At 37.2% G+C, this 14,147-nt stretch overlaps 1 non-coding gene across 1 annotated transcript; it reads left to right on the top strand.

Annotated features, from left to right (window-relative positions):
* Nucleotides 1-708: 708 nt before the first annotated feature.
* Nucleotides 709-816, top strand: LOC148549148 (small nucleolar RNA R71). The gene has a single exon (XR_015898969.1). It is a non-coding gene; the product is annotated as a small nucleolar RNA R71 (small nucleolar RNA).
* The last annotated feature ends 13,331 nt before the right edge of the window (nt 817-14,147 follow it).

Raw genomic sequence — 14,147 nt, 5'->3', positions numbered from 1 at the left:
TGGGAGAGTACTAGGAGGGATTTCAGTGATCCTTTTACTCTGCTGGCCCACTTGTGATTCCAAATTTCTAATGGAGGATTTTGTTTCATTCATGAAACTTACAGTGGCCTTAGATAGATCAGAGACTAAGTTTGCTAAATTAGAGGTATTTTGTTCAGAGTTCTCTGTCTGTTGCTGAGTGGATGATGGAAAAGGTTTACTATTGTTAAACCTATTTCTTCCACCATTATTAAAGCCTTGTTGAGGCTTTTGTTGATCCTTCCATGAGAGATTTGGGTGATTTCTCCATGAGGGGTTATAGGTGTTTCCATAAGGTTCACCCATGTAATTCACCTCTACTATTGTAGGGTTTTCAGGATCATAAGCTTCTTCTTCAGAAGATGCCTTTTGAGTACTGTTGAATGCAGCTTGCATTCTATTCAGACTCTGAGAAATCATATTGACTTGCTGAGTCAATATTTTATTCTGAGCCAATATAGCATTTAGAGTATCAATTTCAAGAACTCCCTTCTTCATAGGCGTCCTATTATTCACAGGATTCCTTTCAGAAGTGTACATAAACTGGTTATTAGCAACCATGTCAATGAGTTCTTGAGCTTCTGCAGGCGTTTTCTTTAAGTGAATGGATCTACCTGCAGAGGTATCCAATGACATTTTAGCTAATTCAGACAGACCATCATAGAATATATCCAGGATGGTCCATTCTGAAAGCATGTCAGAAGGACACTTTTTGGTCAGTTCTTTGTATCTCTCCCAAGCTTCATAGAGGGATTCACCTTCTTTCTGTCTGAAGGTCTGAACATCCACTCTAAGCTTACTCAGCTTTTGAGGAGGGAAGAACTTGGCTAAGAAAGCCTTGACCAGCTTATCCCAAGAGTTCAGGCTATCCTTAGGTTGAGAGTCCAACCATACTCTAGCTCTGTCTCTTACAGCAAAAGAGAAAAGCATGAGCCTGTAGACTTCAGGATCTACTCCATTAGTCTTGACAGTATCATAGATCTGCAAGAATTCAGTTAAGAACTGAAAAGGATCTTTAGATGGAAGTCCATGAAACTTGCAGTTCTGCTGCATCAGAGAAACTAATTGAGGTTTCAGCTCAAAATTGTTTGCTCCAATGGCAGGAATGGAGATGCTTCTTCCATGTAAATTGGAATTAGGTGCAGTAAAGTCACCAAGCATCCTCCTTGCATTATTATTATTTTCGACTGCCATCTCCTCTTCTTGTTCGAAAATTTCTGAAAGGTTGTCTCTGGACTGTTGTATTTTAGCTTCTCTTAGTTTCCTTTTCAGAGTCCTTTCAGGTTCTGGATCTACTTCAACAAGAATATTCTTGTCTTTGCTCCTGCTCATATGAAAAAGAGAGAACAGAAAAATAATAATAATAGGGGTCCTTTTTACCACAGTATAGAGGTCCCTGCGTGAGTAGAAGAAAAGAAGAAGAAGAAATTCGAACACAGATGGAAGAGGGGGTTCGAATTTGGGTGAGATAAAGTGTTAGTAGATGAATAAATAAATAGAAGGAGATGAGAGAGAAAGAGAATTTTTGAAAATAATTTTTGAAAAAGAGTTAGTGATTTTCGAAAATAGTTTTTGAAAATGGTTAGTAGTTTTCGAAATTTACGAATCAAAAATTAAAATAATTAGTTAATTAAAAATAATTTTTTGAAAAAGAGGGAAGATATTTTCGAAAATTAGAGAGAGAGTGTTAGTTAGGTGGTTTTGAAAAAAATAAGAAACAAACAAAAAGTTAGTTAGTTAGTTGAGACAAATTTTGAAAATCAATTTTGAAAATATGAGAAGATAAGAAGTTAGAAAAGATATTTTAAAATCAAATTTTGGAAAAGATAAGAGAAGAAGATATTTTTGAAAGGATATGATTGAAAGTGGTTTTGAAAAAGATTTGATTTTTAAAATCACAATTAATGACTTGATTCACAAGAAATCACAAAATATGATTCTAGAACTTAAAGTTTGAATCTTTCTTAACAAGTAAGTAACAAACTTTGAAATTTTTGAATCAAAACATTAATTGATGATGTTATTTTCAAAAATTATGTGATAAAGATAAGAAAAAGATTTTTGAAAACTATTTTTAAAATTTTCGAAAATAACTAAGAAAAATGAAAAAGATTTGATTTTTGAAAAAGATTTTGAAAAAGATAAGATTTTTAAATTGAAAATTTGATTTGACTCATAAGAAACAACTAGATTTTAAAAACTTTTGAAAAAGTCAACTCAAATTTTTGAATTTATGAGAGAAAAGAGGGAAAGATATTTTTTTTATTTTTGAATTTTTAATGATGAGAGAGAAAAACATGAAAATGATGTAATGCATGAAAATTTTTAGATCAAAACAATGAATGCATGCAAGAATGCTATAAATGTCAAGATGAAAACCAAGAACACTTTGAATGTCAAGATGAACATCAAGAACATATTTTTGAAAAATTTTTAATGCAAAGAAAACATGCAAGACACCAAACTTAAAAATTTTTCATGTATAGTCACTATGAATGCAAAAATGCACATGAAAAACAAGAAAAGACACAAAACATGAAAACATCAAGATCAAACAAGACTTACCAAGAACAACTTGAAGATCATGAAGAACACTATGAATGCATGAATTTTCAAAAAATGCAAAATGAATATGCAATTGACACCAAACTTTCAACTTGACTCAAGACTCAAACAAGAAACATGAAATATTTTTTTATTTTTATGATTTTATGATTTTTTTTTGTATTTTCTTTTAAAATTTTTTTTTTCGAAAATCATTTTAAAAAAAATAAGGATTCCAAAATTTTTAATATGAATTCCAGGAATCTTATGCTCTTTAGTCTAAAGCTCCAATCAAAGGGTCAGGCTTGGCTTAATAGCCAGCCAAGCTCTAGTATGTAACTCAGACATGACACGCCTGACATTCCCTACTCAAAACAATTAGACAAGGCCTTACAGCCAGCCAGGCTTCAACATGCTTCATGAAACACTAGAATTCATTCTTAAAAATTCTGAAGAAAAATATATTTTTGAAAACATTTTTATTTTAAAAATTTTTTTTCGAAAACAAAGGAGAAATTTTTGAAAGATTTTTGAAAAATTTTTGAAAACAAAACAAAAAGAAAATTACCTAATCTGAGCAACAAGATGAACCTTCAGTTGTCCAAACTCAAACAATCCCCGGCAACGGCACCAAAAACTTGGTGCACGAAATTGTGATCTCAGGTAACGGCGCCAGAAACTCTGTACGCACGTCTTAATAAATCGTTTTTCATTCACAACTTCGATACAACTAACCAGCAAGTGCACTGGGTCGTCCAAGTAATAAACCTTACGTGAGTAAGGGTCGATCCCACGGAGATTGTTGGTATGAAGCAAGCTATGGCCACCTTGTAAATCTCAGTCAGGCGGATATAAAATAGTCATGGAGTTTTCGAACATAAATAATAAATAGATAGAAAATAAGGATAGAAACACTTATGTATATCATTGGTGAGAATTTCAGATAAGTGTATAAAGATGCTTTCGTTCCTCTGAACCTCTGCTTTCCTGCTGTCTTCATCCAATCAGTCTTACTCCTTTCCATGGCTGGCTTTATGTAAGGACATCACCGTTGTCAATGGCTACTTTTAATCCTCTCTGGAAAATGGTCCGATGCGCTGTCACTGCATGGCTAATCGTCTGGAGGCATCACCCTTGTCAATGGCTGCATCCCATCCTCTTGTGAAAATGGTCCAAATGCTCTGTCACAGCACGGCTAATCATCTGAGGTTCTCGATCATACTGGAATAGGATTCACCCTCCTTTTGCGTCTGTCACTACGCCCAGCAATCGCGAGTTTGAAGTTCGTCACAGTCATTCAATCCCAGAGTCCTACTCGGAATACCACAGACAAGGTTTAGACTTTCCGGACTCTCATGAATGCCGCCATCAATCTAGCTTATGCCACGAAGATTCTGATTAAGAGATCCGAGAGATACTCATTCAATCTAAGGTAGAACGGAAGTGGTTGTCAGGCACGCATTCATAGGGAATGATGATGATTGTCACGTTCATCACATTCAAATTGAAGTGCGAATGAATATCTTAGAAGCGGAATAAGTTGAATTGAATAGAAAAACAGTAGTACTTTGCATTAATCTTTGAGGAACAGCAGAGCTCCACACCTTAATCTATGGAGTGTAGAAACTCTACCGTTGAAAATACATAAGTGAAAGGTCCAGGCATGGCCGAATGGCCAGCCCCCAAAACGTGATCACAGGATCTAAAATACAATCCAGAGATGATCCAAAGATGATCCAAAGATGTCTAATACAATAGTAAAAAGTTCTATTTATAATAAACTAGCTACTAGGGTTTACAGAAGTAAGTAATTGATGCATAAATCCACTTCCGGGGCCCACTTGGTGTGTGCTTGGGCTGAGCTTGAATGTTACACGTGCAGAGGCTCTTTCTGGAGTTGAACGCCAGGTTGTAACGTATTTCTGGCGTTCAACTCTGGTTTGTGACTTGTTTCTGGCGTTTAACTCCAGACAGCAGCATAGAACTGGCGTTCAACGCCCTTTTACGTCATCTAAACTCGGCCAAAGTATAGACCATTATACATTGCTGGAAAGCCCCGAATGTCTACTTTCCAACGCAATTGGAAGTGCGCCTTTTTGAGTTCTGTATCTCGAGAAAATCCACTTTGAGTGCCAGGAGGTCAGAATCCAACAGCATCAGCAGTCCTTCTTCTACCTCTGAATCCGATTTTTGCTCAAGTCCCTCAATTTCAGCCAGAAAATACCTGAAATCACAGAAAAACACACAAACTCATAGTAAAGTCCAGAAATGTGAATTTAACATAAAAACTAATGAAAACATCCCTAAAAGTAACCAGATTCTACTAAAAACATACTAAAAACAATGCCAAAAAGCGTATAAATTATCCGCTCATCACTGCCGCCACCGAACTATCGAGCATAAAGAGGAGAAAGTGAGAGACGGGATCAAAGAGCTGTGTTCTTATCGCGGGCTATCGCTGTTGTCGTTACGGGATTCGAAGAGAGAAGGAACTCGCAAAGTTTGAGAAAATATTGTGTGTTCTTATCCTTGTTTTTCTTAGATTACAATAAGTATTCTTGTTCCAGAACCCTCGCTGCTAGTGTTTTGTTATTAGTTTGTTAAAGATTTTGAGGTGTTGATGTCGTGGGGTTGAGTTACTGTGATTACATGCTAGGATTGTTGTTGTCGCTGCAGCGGGGAGTCATTGGAACAGCTGGTATTGCCGTGTTGTTGAGTTAATTTGAGGTATTGGCTTTTTGTTGAATCTATTTTATTTTAAGAAATTATTATAAATCGATATCGATGTAAAAAATATACATATTGATTTTAAAGAAAAGTCAATAATAATTTCAGGTAAAGACTCCTATTTGTTATAGTTACATATAGAAGTCGTCGTAATATCCTCACTATCAGAGTGGCACAACCAAAAACGTGACATTCTGATGGTAAAGGCGTTACAGTAACACCTTACTTTTAGTACACTCATGAGGTGTTAGGTGTTAGAAATTGGGTCGTTACATATTTCGCACGTGAGCACCTAACCTTTTTCAACCTTATTAAATAATCATCCAACAATAGACAAGTATTTAGAAATTCACCTAAATCTTTTACAGATGATAGTTTCAAACCTCCTCATTTAATTACATTATATCATAGATTCAAAATCCATTTTGAGCCACATTTGGCAACAATTCCACTATGTTTTCCAAAAAAGGATTTACTATTTAAATTTTATCATGTTGTTCGTGTTTTTTTTCAAATTTTTGACAGAATCTTTCCTATGATTAGGACACTCGAAATTCTCAAACTACAATCTTATCGTATATTTCAAATTTTCAACAATGCATAACACTATAAACAATCATCATACAATTTGCAATATATTTTGTTAATCTTAACCATTCTAATCATGTTCTCACGTAGAACATAGAGCCAACAAATTAACTTCACAACAAACAAATGGGAGGGATCTTTATATCCGACACATAATCATTTTACCTCTTCCATCCTACAATCCTTAACATGCAATCATTTACAAATTAAATATTTATTGTAATACCCTAACTACCAAAGCTCATGCTTCTGGCTGCGCGACTCTGATAGCTCGGACACTACGATGACTTTTATATTATTTAATACTAAAATATGAGCCTGTTTAAAATTTTAAACCGCAATACCGATTCAAAAATACTTTTATTCGATAATGTACATCCATAGATACCATACATCTTACAAAAACTCATAAAGAGTATATATATATATATATATATATATATATATATATATATATATATATATATATATATATATAGTATTACAAGCATTAGCCAATACAATCCCTATCCCTCTTACAGAATATATCAAGATAAACGCGAGGGTACAACAAATAATAATCTAAAGCAATACAGAGCATTTCAACAACTAAATAAACTCTTCGTGACTTCTGCGCCCATATCCTGAAAGAGAAAAATGTAGGGGGTGAGAACATCATCCTCGAAAGGGTTCTCAGTACAGGGTTTTTGGGAATTACTGTAATTGGATACGTGAAGATAAACCATACCAGTGATTAATAACCGTCTTATGCATCTTTTCAAAAACAACAATTAACAATAAAAGAGGAATCGGAAATCTTTTCTGAAAGAGGAACAGTTCAATTCTCAAAAACTCAAAAGCCTTTCAAAACGGTTTATCTATGCTGAACCAAAATAGCCTTTCATATTCTTCCAAACCAGAACACAAAACCAAAACCAACTATCGGTCAATCTCATTTCAACCATGGCCCTAGGCCCAAACAATCCAACTATCAACCAATCACCACAATCCAACAGAGTCCCAGTCGCAAACACAGATAGGAAGTCAAACATAAACAAACAGTTACAGCAAGTAGAACAAATAGTAGTTAATCACAAGTAATCACAAAGGCAAACCAAGTACAATATGCACACTCAAACAATGTCACATAGATGCATATGATGCATGCCTGTCCTAGTGGCTGATGAGATCATCTGTCGGTAATAGAGCCAACCCGACAAGTCCTGGTAGCTAACCATTGGACTGTCCCTCTGTCGTGCATCCCCAACTCGAGTTATACTCAACATAAACTTGATCATAATCATGATCCATATCCAACACCCTCACTGGTGTATATTCACGGGGGCGAGCTCATCCAGGACTTTCACAGTGCCCGGCCACCCTTACGACATAGGGTCAGCAGAGTATCAAGTCTCAACCTGGAGCACGTGGTTGTTAGCCACTTCTACTACCCAGGGAAACTCGTATCTCAGATAGTGGAAGTGCAAAACCACAATTATCAATCAGCATATATGCATTCATTCTCAGCCATGGATCAACATCCATCTCAGCCATCCGGCTCACGGTTCAATCCAGAACCAGCCAATATTGATAATCATACACAGCCATTCCGGCTCACGGTTCAATCCAGAACCAGCTAATATTCATAATCATACACAGCCATTCCGGCCTATAACAAAATAGTACTTCCACCATTCAAAATCATTAAATTCATAAAATCGGCATTTAAGCCATAAATCATTTTTCTCAATTCATTTCACTTTGAAATCAAGTTTCAACTCTTTTCAGCCTTGGCTTTAAAGATCTCATTTCTCAAATCATCTCAGGCTCATAAGCCACTTTTACTCAAGGTAAATTCCCCTTTGAAAACAATGCCACTCTCGGCATCCTCTTTCCAAACTTCCATAACCATGGCAAGTTAAAGATTTATTTTGAAACATTCAAAATCATCCATTCAACAGTGGGATTTTATAACAAAAGTTCCTTGGCAGAGTCCCAAGTCTTTTAGGGGAGATTAACATAACTCATTTCCTCAAATTCCCTTAAAATCATTAAAACCTTGGCTTCCTGATTTGAGTACAAAATAGGATCTAAGCCAAACCGAGTCATGTAATCAATTACTCTTTTCAAAGCCATTTCCTTTACTTAAACAAAACCAGCTTCAATTCCATAATTAAATCTGAAGCATCTCAAACTGCTAAGAGAATAAGTTTTGTTGTGTCAAACTATAGTTCAAAGGATACTCTGAAGCTTATTTAAAACGTCAGAATAATGAGGTTCATCAATCGAAATCCAAATCCTTTTAAAATCACGAAAACTCCTCCAAGGGAAAATCTTTAGTTAATAGAGAAAACATAAAGCCGTTTTACCTTTTTAAAACAACCTCAAAGCAAGATTCTCTTTTCAATAATTCTTTCAAAGCGTAGCTTCATCACTTTCATGATTGTTTTAGTTGAAGATAATAAAGAAGCCCTAATTTCACAATCCTCCAAGTAAATAGAAAAGGCATTAAACTCATGATTTCTCCAAATAACATTTCCAATAACGACTCCGATTTTATAGAAATTTCGGCAGCATCTCCCTTAAAACTTGGACTTTGTCACCCGGTTCGGGTCCTAACGAACCGTCCACAATCCTTTTCAACAGCCCAAAAATCTAAAATCAGTTCAAGGCAAGCTAAATCCAACAGTCATCTCAATTCCATATTCCAAGAAAACCGTTTCAAAAATCAAATCATTATCTACCGAATAAATTCATTTCTAAAGTTTCAAAGAAACGGTTCATTAACAATCATTCATCAAAAACCAGATCATTTAAAGCAAGCCAGGCTGAATTCAAGAGTGGATTCTATTTTTCACATTCTCAATAAAATTAACTCAAATCAATTCTCAACGGATTAAACTCGATCTCAAAGCTTTAAAAGAATCAACTTGAAAAGCATTTCGTTTCACAAAACCACACAACAATTCAACCAACAGACGTTCGTAACCAACCAAGGCAAATCAAGCCATACATAAGGCCGATACAATCACCAAATACACATTCTCTCACATCAGTATCCATATGTAATAATTCCAATATATAAGAATATAGTTTTTGGAAAGCGCCCCTACCTCAAAACGCAAATTCTATAATCCAAACGTCTCACAGAGTCCTTTCCGCCACAACCCGAACTGACGGCAACCAAAACCTCAACTCCCAGCCACTTTCGCAATAACCAAAGCAACACTAATCGCAACATATAATAATCAGGACTCGGTCCCACGTTACCAAGACTCATATTCATTAACCAAACACAACAGAATACTAACGCGAGATTATTCAAAACATAATTTCTTACCGAAATAACATAATGAGGCAGCTGCAATTTCGAACCGGCTCGGTAACAGCTCCAGCGGCGGCCAGAAGCTTCAGTGGATCAACTATAAAAGCCGCGCAGCATTAAAACCTTCTCGAAATCTAAAAAGGCAGAAACCTCAATTAAAACCCTTACCGGTAAACTTTTTCGGCAACAGCAGCAGGGTCTCAAGTGGCAGAAGCTCAGCCCGGAGGTCCGGCGACGATTCCGAAAGTCACAGAACCACTCCCGGTGGCCAGAATCACAGAGATGCAACTCCCTTCTCCGGCAGCGACACCTGCGGTGGTGGCCGGTACAGAAGCTCACAACGCAAGTAGCAACGACGACCTGAACCTCTTCCTTTCCTTCAGACCAGATCGGGCGGATCTCCAGCAGTGGCGGCACAGGGACGGCGGCGACAGTCCGAGGCAACAGCGACAGCACACGGTGGCTAAGCTCCGCGCGTTGGGTCGCGCTCCTCCTCGCACGATTCCGACAGCAGCTCGTGGGTGGGCCGAACGGCGGCGAGTTGAACGTGGATTCTGGGCTGCGTAGCAGCTTCTCCGGCGCTTCTCCTGGACGACCGTGGCGGCGCGATCCTCTCCCTCTCGTGTCTGTTTGCTCGCTTACTCGCCCTCCCTGATGCAACACGACGGCACGGCGGCAGTGACGCCCGTCGGCGCCGCGCTTCCTCACCTCCCCTCTCCTCCGTTCGGCCAACAATGTTTCATGGGTGTGGGTCGTGTTTTCAATCCCCCCTTCTCTGCCTCTTCTCTCTCAAATTCTATTTCCTTCCTTCTTCATATGGCTGAGTGTTTGTGTTTAGGGTAGAGAGGGGCAGCAGCTGCAGCTGCTTGGGTTTGAGGGAGCTAGGGTTTCATTCTGAAACTTAGGGTTAAGGGCATTATGGTAATTTTTGATAAAATTATAGACAATATAGTAATTGAAACCCAAATTAAATCCAACACTATTTATATATAGAAAATACTATTTGCTCATCAATTTCACAAATTATTTTCAATAAAATGCCCAAATCTAAAAATTAGAAATAATATAATTAATTTCTGTATTTTCCAAAATAGCAGTGTTAATATTTAAAATATTAATTATTTAATCCAAATCATACAGAAATCCTTAATATTTCACAACTACAACTTTATAATTTGAATATAGAAAGTAATCCAATAATTGTAAAATTGGATAATAATCTCAATTTATTTTCAAATTCGATCAATCGAAACTTGCTTTAATTTTCTTTAATAAAGAAATCTCTGAAATTAAAGCTACAGAAATACTGAATTTGAAATTAGCTCATGATAGCCCTTTTTCAAAGGTTCTGGTTCTTACATTCTACCCACCTTATAAAAATTTTCGTCCTCGAAAATTGATATAAAATAAAAGAAATCTCATAACAGTTCACTCTTGAACACATTTGAGGAAAAAGCAAAAATATCTCAACATATAAACATATATATGGTTTTTAAATACTTGGGTTGTTGTATGCATAAAGATTGCAAGAGTAGGAGTGTGATTACCAGGCAAACATTACAAGATAGGCTCAATGCAAAAGATGACATGGCTCAATCATGTGATAGTAAAGCAAGGCATCAAAGGCTATGAAACATGATGGGGTTAAAACGACGTGCTTAACATCCGCACACTAATCTCGTATCAACCTCAAAGCTTCAACTTTCCAACTCCATCAAGTACTTTACAATCCCCATAACCGATCATAAGCCTAACGATCGCAAACCCGTTCGCAAGGAACAAGACACCCACAACTCATAACATTGCACACCTACCGCTTCAACTTTCGTATGTACATATCACGTCTTAAAGAACTAACGCATCGCATTATTACGTCTACAAGTCGCACGTGATATCAAACAATCCTCGAGTCTACTCAGAACGATACCAAATTTAGAACGGAGAGGCAATTGTCAAGGGTAATACTCATAGATTTAATGGAATGTATCTAATTTCCAGATAACAAAGACGCTCAATCAATGAAGTTTGCTAGGAATAAATCAATTGACAACTTCAAAGATAACCCTTGGATCAAAGAATTTCAATAGGATCAATAGGAAGAAAACCGGCACATCATTTTGAAACAAACTCAAGCTGAGTCGAAGAAGTATGAGGTTTACAGAAAAGAATATCTCAGACCCAAGACAAAGCTCACAGAACTCAAGAGCACGATTACAAATACTTTCGAATACATTGTTCATTGAAGAGTCGAAAACTTGCGGAAAACCACTTTGCAGTCTAGAAGAAAAGTTGAGCAATGGTGCACGAATTGTGAATCACACTTTTCACAACTCGTACCACTGACCAGCAAGTGCACTGGGTCGTCCAAGTAATACCTCACGTGAGTAAGGGTCGAATCCCACAGAGATTGTTGGTTTGAAGCAATCTATGGTTATCTTGTAAATCTTAGTCAGGAAGTCAATTATGTTTATCAGTTGAATTGCAAATAAATAAGAGAGCATGGGTTAAAGGTTACTTGTTATGCAGTAATGGAGAATATGTTGGAGTTTTGGAGATGCTTTGTCTTCTGAATCTCTGCTTTCCTCTGTCTTCTTGTTCACGCACGCACGTCCTCCTATGGCAAGCTGTGTGTTGGTGGATCACCGTTGTCAATGGCTACCTTCCATCCTTCCAGTGAAAACTACGCTCACGCGCTCTATCACAGCACGGCTAATCACCGGTTGGTTCTCGATCCGATTGGAATAGAATCCCTTGATTCCTTTGCGTTTGTCACTAACGCCCAGCCTTCAGGAGTTTGAAGCTCGTCACAGTCATTCAATCCTTGAATCCTACTCGGAATACCACAGACAAGGTTTAGACTTTCCGGATTCTCATGAATGCTGCCATCAATTCTAGCTTATACCACGAAGATTCTGATGAAGAGATCTAAGAGATACTCATTCAATCTGATATAGAACGGAGGTGGTTGTCAGGCACACGTTCATGGGTTGAGAATGGTGATGAATGTCATGGATCATCACCTTCATCACAGTTAAGCGCGAATGAACATCTTAGATAGGAACAAGCGTATTTGAATAGAAAGCAGAAATACTTGCATTAATTCATCGAGACACAGCAGAGCTCCTCACCCCCAACAATGGGGTTTAGAGACTCATGCCGTCAGAGAATACAAAGTTCAGATCTAAAAATGTCATGAGATCCAAAATAAGTCTCTAAAAGTTGTTTAAATACTAAACTAGTAGCCTAGGTTTAAAAAAAATAAGTAAACTATGATGGATGATGCAGAGATCCACTTCTGGGGCCTACTTGGTGTGTGCTGGGGCTGAGATTTAAGCAATTCACGTGCAGAGGCCATTTGTGGAGTTGAACGCCAGTTTTTGTGCCAGTTTGGGCGTTCAACTCCAGCTTTTGATCCTTTTCTGGCACTGGACGCCAGAATTGGGCAGAGAACTGGCGTTGAACGCCAGTTTACGTCATCTATCCTTGTGCAAAGTATGGACTATTATATATTGCTGGAAAGCCCTGGATATCTACTTTCCAACGCAAATGGAAGCATGCCATTTCGAGTTCTGTATCCCCAGAAAATCCACTTTGAGTGCAGGGAGGTCAGAATCCAACAGCATCAGCAGTCCTTTTTCAGCCTGAATCAGATTTTTGCTCAGCTCCTTCAATTTCAGCCAGAAAAATACCTGAAATTACAGAAAAACACACAACTCATAGTAAAGTCCAGAAATATGAATTTTTCCTAAAAAATAATGAAAATAGACTAAAAACTAACTAGAACATACTCAAAACTATATGAAATTAACCCCAAAAAGCGTATAAAATATCCGCTCATCACAACACCAAACTTAAACTGTTGCTTGTCCTCAAGCAACTAGACAAATAAAATAGAAGACTAATAAGTTGAGAAGCAATAATATCTCAGAGTTTTTGAGTGAAGCTCAGATTCTAATTAGATGAGCGGGACTAGTAGTTTTTTTGCTTCTGAACAGTTTTGGCATCTCACTTTATCCATTGAAGCTCAGAGTGATTGGCATCTATAGGAACTTAGAATTCAGATAGTGTTATTGATTCTCCTATTTCAGTGTGATGATTCTTGAACACAGCTATTTTATGAGTCTTGGCCGTGGCCCTAAGCACTTTGTTTTCCAGTATTACCACCGGATACATAAATGCCACAGACACATAATTCGGTGAACCTTTTCAGATTGTGGCTCAGCTTTGCTAAAGCCCCCAATTAGAGGTGTCCAGGGTTCTTAAGCACACTCTTATTTTTGCTTTGGACCTTGACTTTAACCGCTCAGTCTCAAGTTCTCACTTGACACCTACACGCCACAAGCACATGGTTAGGGACAGCTTGGTTTAGCCGCTTAGACCAGGATTTTATTCCTTTAGGCCCTCCTATCCACTGATGCTCAAAGCCTTGGGATCCTTTTTATTTGCCCTTGCCTTTTGGTTTTAAGGGTTATTGGCTTTTTGCTCTTGCCTCTTGGTTTTAAGAGCTTTTGGCTTTTTCTGCTTGCTTTGTCTTTTTCTTTCTATTTTTTTTTCAAGCTTTGTTCTTTGCTGCTTTTTCTTGCTTCAAGAATCATTTTTATGATTTTTCAAATTATCAATAATATGTTTCATGTTCATCATTCTTTCAAGAGCCAACATATTTAACAGTCTTAAACAACAAATTCAAAAGACATATGCACTGTTCAAGCATTCATTCAGAAGACAGAAAGCATTGCCACCACATGTTACTAATTAGGATTTTTCTTATTAAAAACTCGAAATTTTATTGCCTCTTATTCAAAAGATCTACTATTTTATTCATGTTTGCTGATGATGAGAAAAATAGACTATAACTTAATTGGGGATAAAATCAAAATAGACACTAATTACTACTAATGATCATGTAATGAAAACATAAACATAGATAAGTACTTAACATAGAGAAAACGAAAAACAGAGAAAGTAA

Source organism: Arachis ipaensis, chromosome B8 (genome assembly GCF_059453495.1).
Source record: "Arachis ipaensis isolate K30076 ecotype BB chromosome B8, ASM5945349v1, whole genome shotgun sequence".
In the NCBI taxonomy this organism is placed as follows: domain Eukaryota; kingdom Viridiplantae; phylum Streptophyta; class Magnoliopsida; order Fabales; family Fabaceae; genus Arachis; species Arachis ipaensis.
This window is presented reverse-complemented; position numbering and strand designations above follow the sequence as displayed.